This window comes from Lactuca sativa, chromosome 7 (assembly GCF_002870075.4).
Source record: "Lactuca sativa cultivar Salinas chromosome 7, Lsat_Salinas_v11, whole genome shotgun sequence".
Lineage (NCBI taxonomy): Eukaryota > Viridiplantae > Streptophyta > Magnoliopsida > Asterales > Asteraceae > Lactuca > Lactuca sativa.
The window spans coordinates 64,930,910-64,938,103 of NC_056629.2; the positions used below are offsets into that span (position 1 = coordinate 64,930,910).

The window sequence follows — 7,194 nt, forward strand, 5'->3', positions numbered from 1 at the left end:
GCAGAGTAGGGATGACAACCACGGACTATTCTAGACAGTCCTGTGGAACACTAGCAAACTCGCAACTTGTAGGTGTTGTGTACTTGATGTTCACCGGTGTACTCTAAAAACCCTGGCAGCTATTGTCGTACTGCCTAATGAAGAATCATGACGGCTATTGTCTTAGTGCATAATGAAGAATCCTGGCAGCTATTATCTTAGTGCCTAATAAAGAACCCTGGCAACTATTTTCTTAGTGCCTAATAAAGAACCCTGGCAGCTATTGTCTTAATGCCTAATGAAGAACCTTGGTAGCTATGGATTTAGTACTGTAAAGATGAACCTTGGTCGCTATGGATTTAGTGCTTGATGTATGAACCTCGGGCAGTAATGGACTTCGTGCCTATTCCTTAGGTCAATCCTTAGGAATGAATAAATGAAGGATAGATGATTCTTAGGGTAGATCCTTAAGAGTAAAGAAGATAATGGGGAATGGGTAATTGGGTTGATTGTTTAATGATTAAATTTAATAATTATATTATTGTGGGTTGAAAACTTTATATGCTCACCAGGCTCCCAAGCCTGACCCACTCAGTTTTCTTTGCATTACAGGTAATGGTACAAGAGTATAAGTTGGTGGACTTGACGAGAGATTTTTGATTATAGATCAGTAGTTATAAATAACAATTGTAAGGTCTATTTTATATTGTTTATGCTTTTGGTCTGTATCGGAACATGGCATCCCGAGATTTTGTTATTTAATGAAATACATTTCTTTTCTAACATCCATAAATTTTACACCAAATTTAAATTTTTTCAATCATAAATAGAAATCGTAAAGCATCGTTTACAAAATATTTTCAAATCATTTTCCATCAGAGTGTCCCAAAAATCATAACATAAGGATGAGGAGCGGTACGGTCATGCCTTCGCCTTTCCATGAACTCCTGAAGTACCTGAAACAATAAACTGAAAACTGTAAGCCCGAGGGCTTAGTGAGCTACCCCCAAAATACCAGTACCACACTGACAATACCATATCAGTAATAATCAATCAATCATCATGTATACTGGGTCATCGGCCTGACTGGACCGCCCTACCGGGCCTACAGTCTGTCTGAATCTATCCCGAGCCTTCGGCATGACTGGTCCGCCACGTGGGCCTACAATCTCCCCGGAGCGCTCATAAGGTATGTTGGCCTTCAGCACAAAGCAGGACCACCTCAACCCAACCAACAAGCAAATAACCATGTGCGTATAGCTATCATATACCGGCATATACAAACATCAAGCATATCTATCTCACTAATCATAATCATATAATTCTCCTGTAACTAGAGTACCGACCTATCAGGTCACTAACACACCAATCCCTACGGATCATAAAAGCATAACATACAGTCTACCTTGATTCCGAACTAACAAATCATAACTACATGCAACATACCATAACAATAACAACTAAAGGGCCGACCTTTGTGTCGTAGACCCTATAGATATAGTGAGGATAACTCACCTTGCAGATGTCGACAGGAAAGGTAAACTCCAACTCTCGGATCACTTGACACAGGTTCCACCACCTATCATCATAGTACATCATACTCATAAGTCCTTAACCTTACAAGGTACTCCATAAACCACTAGTCAACCCCTGGTCAAAGTCAAAGTCCTCAATCAAGGTCAACAGTCCATGTTAACCTTAACTCACCGAGTACCCTTGGCTACTCGCCGAGTTCCCTGAAGTACATTCCAACTCGCCGAGTAATCGGAGTGACTCGTCGAGTTCCTTTGATCCTCGATCAAACTTAAGGTAACACGTCGAGTTCCCTCCTCGCAACTCGACAGATACACACGCATACATAATCTAGGGAAAACTCATCCGACCCGCCGAGTTGTTCTTCAACTCGTCGAGTTCACGGCCATCTTCATATGACTCGCCGAGTCCATACAGTTCTTTTTCCATACAGACTTGGTTTGAGCCATGCAGCGGCCCCAATTCACAGATCCAAGCTTCTAGGGCATACTTATCACGTAAAGTTGCAAACTTTACGTGCATGCATGGCTATAGAGGCTCTAAATATCTATTTTAAGTTCTTAATGAAGCTTCAAATCTAAGAGTGACCTCAATCACAACCAATACAACAACTTTGTGATTCTAGCCTCCAAGGAGGGTCTAGATCTGAAGTTACAACCTCAGATCTAGCCCATAGCTCATCCTTTCAACTTAATACTTCACCAAAAACCCTAAAACTTCAACAATGGAAGAGATTCACAAGAAGAAAGGCGATTTGATTACCTCCAGAAGATGATGACTGAGATAAGAGCTGATTTCCACACTCCACTTGCTCCAATACCCTTCTCCTCTAAGCCTTCTCTCTCCAAAATCCTCTTTTCAAGCTTCAATCACACAATGGCACACACACACGTATTAGGGTTTTAAGGGTTCTCAAAGACTGCAAGGAGGCCAAAGGAGGATGAGGCTCCTTTAAATAGGGGTGCAAACCCCGGGATTTAGGGTTTCATCTGCCAGCTCCTACTCGCCGAGTCCCAAAGTGGACTCGTCGAGTAGGTCACTTAACACGCAGTCCCACCCTGCTGCTACTCAACGAGTAGGTCGACCGACTCGTCAAGTAGGGATTCATCCAATAATTCTTATGTAATTAATACCTGAGAATCCGGGTGTTACATCTTTAAAGAAATGCTTTGAGAAATTCTTATCATATTTTGTTTTGTGGAGAAATTCCGCAACTCTTTTAATCAAATGATTACCCTGATTTTATTTAAAAAAAAACATAAACAAATCGGTCTTTTCTGGCCGTGAAAATGGGGATGTCACAAAAATTTTCGTTTTAATTAAGTTATTTCATAAAACCATTAGTATAAAAACATTCATAATAATATCTCATGTCAAAACCAAAGTGTCAATAATCAAAACATAGTATCATAAAATTATATCAGAGTGTAATCCCAAAGATCTCGTGTGCGAAAAACATGGTGTGATGCGCTGCGATCAAGCCAGCTCCTATCCTTTGAAAACAAGTACCTAAAACCAAAACTATAAACCGTAAGCACGAAGCTTAGTGAGTTCCCCTATCATACCACATACCATACTACTAACATACTGTCAGGCATATCTGGGTGCCCGACCTACCCCTTCGGTATCTTTCAACAGGTAACCGCCTAGCATATCTAGGTGCTGGCCTCCCCTTCGGTCTCTTTCAACCGGTAACCACCTAGCATATCTGGGTGCTGGCCTCCCCTTCAGTCTCTTTCAACCGGTAACAAGGAGCTAACCTCCCCTTCGGTATCTTTCAACCGGTAACCGGGGACTATTTCACCCCTACCACTACCACATAATAACATAACATAATATACATGAATATATTGTCAGGCATATCTGGGTGCCCGACCTACCCCTTCGATATCTTTCAACCGGTATTCGGGGACTATTTCACCCCTACTACTACCACATAATATCATAGCACATGTATCATAATCTGTCTAGCATAGATGGTACTAAACTACCCCTTCGGCCCTATCGACCAGTAACCGGGGACTATTCCCTCTACTACCACTATCACATAACATCATATCATGCTAACACATAAAACACATCAGGTAGTAGCAAACCTAGATGATTATCACAAAGACAATCATCTATCATACAGCTCCTACTAGTGGGCCGACATTGTGGCCTTAGACCCACTTCTACTGGAAGGTAACTCACCTCACATTGCTGAAGTCCCGTAGACACAATCCCAGTTGTTGGATGACAGAATCCCGATCTGTCAATATCAAAACATCACCCAATTAATAATTGGATCCCAACACATAACCATAAGTTCATTCTTTGGATAATTACTACAATACCCCAAGCTTGGTCTATTCAAGCCCAAGGCCCAATCCATAGGCCCAAAGTCAATTAGGAATCAAATCCCAACATATGGCCCAATTTTCTAAATTGAGCCCAAGACTATACATGGTCTTATTCAAAGGCCTGACATCATGTAATCATTAAGACCCAAACTGTGGTCCATCTATGGCCCAATTTTCCAAATTGGGCCCAAACTCTCATATGAGCCTTACCCTAAAGTCCAACAACATATTCTAATCCATATGATTATTCTTGGATGGCCCATTAATAATCCCATCACCAAGGCCCAATGGAAAGGCCCAACTCAAGGACCAAGTGAAATTAGGGTTCCACATAAAATGATGATTAGGGTTAAGTGTTTCTCACTTAACCCATTAAGGACTTAATCCACTATGGACTTAATCCATTAAGTCCAATATTGCTTAGATTAATTTTTGCCAATGATTATTATTTAATATCTCAAGTTATTAAATAATTCCCGTGTGTCCCGATAAATTCTCAAAATTAGGGTTTTATTGGTATTAGGGTTTTCCAAACCCTAATTAGGGTTTCCAAGCCAAATATTAGCCCATTTATCTATTTGTTGGGCTTTTAGGTCAATTAGGGTTTTATTCGGCATATTAGGCCCACTAGAATATCATTAAGCCCATTAGTCACATGCTTGGGCTTTTAGGTCCATTAAGCTTCATGGGGTCCATTAGGGCTTACAAGGCCCATTAGGGTTTCAAGCACCCCAAACGAATCAAACTCAATGAGGCAAGCACACCGCCACCCGACACGGTGGCCGGTGGTAGCAGGAGGCGGCAGCCACCATCTCATGGTGGTGGTTATAGTTTTCTATTATTATTTTGGGCATCATTACACTTTACAACTCAATAACACACACTCACACATACAAATATAAACATACACACACAACCACCTTGTGGTGGCCGGTGGTGGTGGTTCTCGGTTTTTCCGGCCAAGCTACACTATACACACACATGTCCACCGAGGAAACAAAAGCACACCCATCCATACTTCTGGTTGAATCACTTAGCCACCCTCCTGGTGACATACGGAGGCAGCAGTGGCCGTTTCACGGTGACAACCACCATGGTCAGCTGCAATGGTGGTTCTCGCGACCCTAACTCGACAGAACTCCCCCACAGCGCGTTCACGTCGCAAACACAAGCCCTGAACCATGCCCTTATTCTCCGGTGATAGAAGGAACGCCACGAGCTCCCCCGCCCACGAGGCGGCAGGCGACATGGTAAATAGAAAAGAATAAGATGAATAGCGATATGGATAGCTACAACAGACGTGGTGGTCGATTTGAGTCCTCGTCCACAGTGGTGACACCGACGGAACAAGATTGTGACCTCGCAGATCTTCACACCACCAGCGGCGGTAGCTTGGTAGGACTCGCGATTCCGACCATGGTTCGGAGGCGATTTGGTCGGTCTTCAGCAAGTCACAGGTTCAATGGCACTCGTCGGGGAAGCATCTCTGGTGATAGCAGCGGCGTCACGGCGGCTAGAAGGTGGCGGCCGAGAGCTTGGAGGCTGGAAGCGAGAGGTACAAGTTGCGGCTAGACATAAAGATGTTAGGGTTAGGGCTTCACCAGGGTGACGGGTTTAAATACTCCGATCCCCATAATTAGTTTTTCATAACGCCAAAAGTGGTCCCTCCCTTCCCCATTCCTTTCAAAATAAACCCGATGATTACCATTTGGACCCTTAGCCTTAAAATCCTTACAACTTAGGTACAAAAGTTACCAAACAGCCCCCAATATCTTAATTATGACATATCCTGCCCTTCCACCTCATTTCTTTTTAATTTAAATCCAAATAATTACAATGGAGCCCCTGACTTCATAAATATTTATAAACTAAGTCCGAAACTTACACTTTTGACCCCCCGGCTTCTAGAATTTTGACAATTAGCTCTTCGAGATCATCCTTTTATATATAATTATTTATTTTAGGGCTACGAGTCATTAATTAAGTTATTTATTTATTTAATAAATAAACGAATATCGTTATTATGAACTTATAAACAATATATATATATATATATATATATATATATATATATATATATATATATATTATAAAATATAATATACAAAGTGTAATTATAATATCTTTTAACTACTCGCGGTACGGGGAATCTGGTTTGAAGGGCCGCATACGGTTGTTGGATTTCAGAAGTGTTATAATGTCAAAATGGTTCTGCTCTCTGGTGTTTCATGTATGGCCCTTGTCTGTACATAGTGGTTGAAAAGTAATGTTTAAAACTTATAAAACAATATCGCTCGTAAATAGTCGCTATAAATATTATACTAAAATCTAGCGATAATGGTACTAGGTATCGCCGAAGGAAAATAAAATTGTTAGAAGCGAAGCGCTGCCCGAGTTTGGAATCATCACTTTAACTAGTGAGTGCATAGTTACTTTCATCTTACACATAGATATGAAGTATTTAATATAAATTACGTGTCATGTGTGCATATTATCTGTGTTCTTGATATCTATGCTGGATGAACAAAATATACATGTTTTACTTGATTTAAACTGTATATGTATTTTATACCTATAAAAATATTGGGTAAAGATGGGTAGATGAATGATGAGAAATTAAAGATGAAATAGATGAACATTGGAAGCTATGGACTTAGTGTCTGATAAACCCTGGCAGCTATGGACTTAGTGCCAAATAGACAAACCCCGGAAGCTATGGACTTAGTGCCTTACAAATGAACATTGACAGCTATAGACTTATATCCTTACAAATGAACGTTGGCAGCTATAGATTTAGTGCCCTATATATGGATATTGGCAACTATGGACTTAGTTCCTAACAAATAACATCGGCAACTATGGACGTAGTGTCTGTTAAATAAACCTTGACAACAATGGACTTTGTGCCTATTCCTTAGGAAAATCCTTAGGAGTGAATGAGTGAATGATAGATAAATCTTAGGGTAGATCCTTAAGAAATAAAGATGATAATGGGGATATGTAATTGGGATAATTTTTTGATGATGAAACATAACAAATTTATTATTATATGTTGAAAACCCTATGTACTCACCAGATTTTCCAACCTGACCCGCTCAGTTTATTTGTATCACATGTATCGATACGAAGCTACATTATACTGAGTGATTAAAGGGGATGTAAATCACTAGCGTAAATGAATGTAAGGTCTGTTTTATGCTTATGTTTCTGTATTGCCGATGACATCCCAAAGTTTTAATATAAACAAAATATATTTCATCGGAAATGATTTGATAAAATATTTATCATGTTTTCTGGGAGCAAATTCCGCAATATTATTTTTTAAAATGAATACTTTGAT

General features: G+C 40.3%; 1 long non-coding RNA gene across 1 annotated transcript; it reads right to left on the reverse strand.

Moving 5' to 3' along the window:
• Nucleotides 1-772: 772 nt before the first annotated feature.
• Nucleotides 773-5,431, reverse strand: LOC128127479 (uncharacterized). The gene is made up of 2 exons (XR_008225274.1): nt 3,706-5,431; nt 773-935 (listed from the first exon to the last, which is right to left on the reverse strand). It is a non-coding gene; the product is annotated as an uncharacterized LOC128127479 (long non-coding RNA).
• Between the last annotated feature and the right edge of the window lie 1,763 nt (nt 5,432-7,194).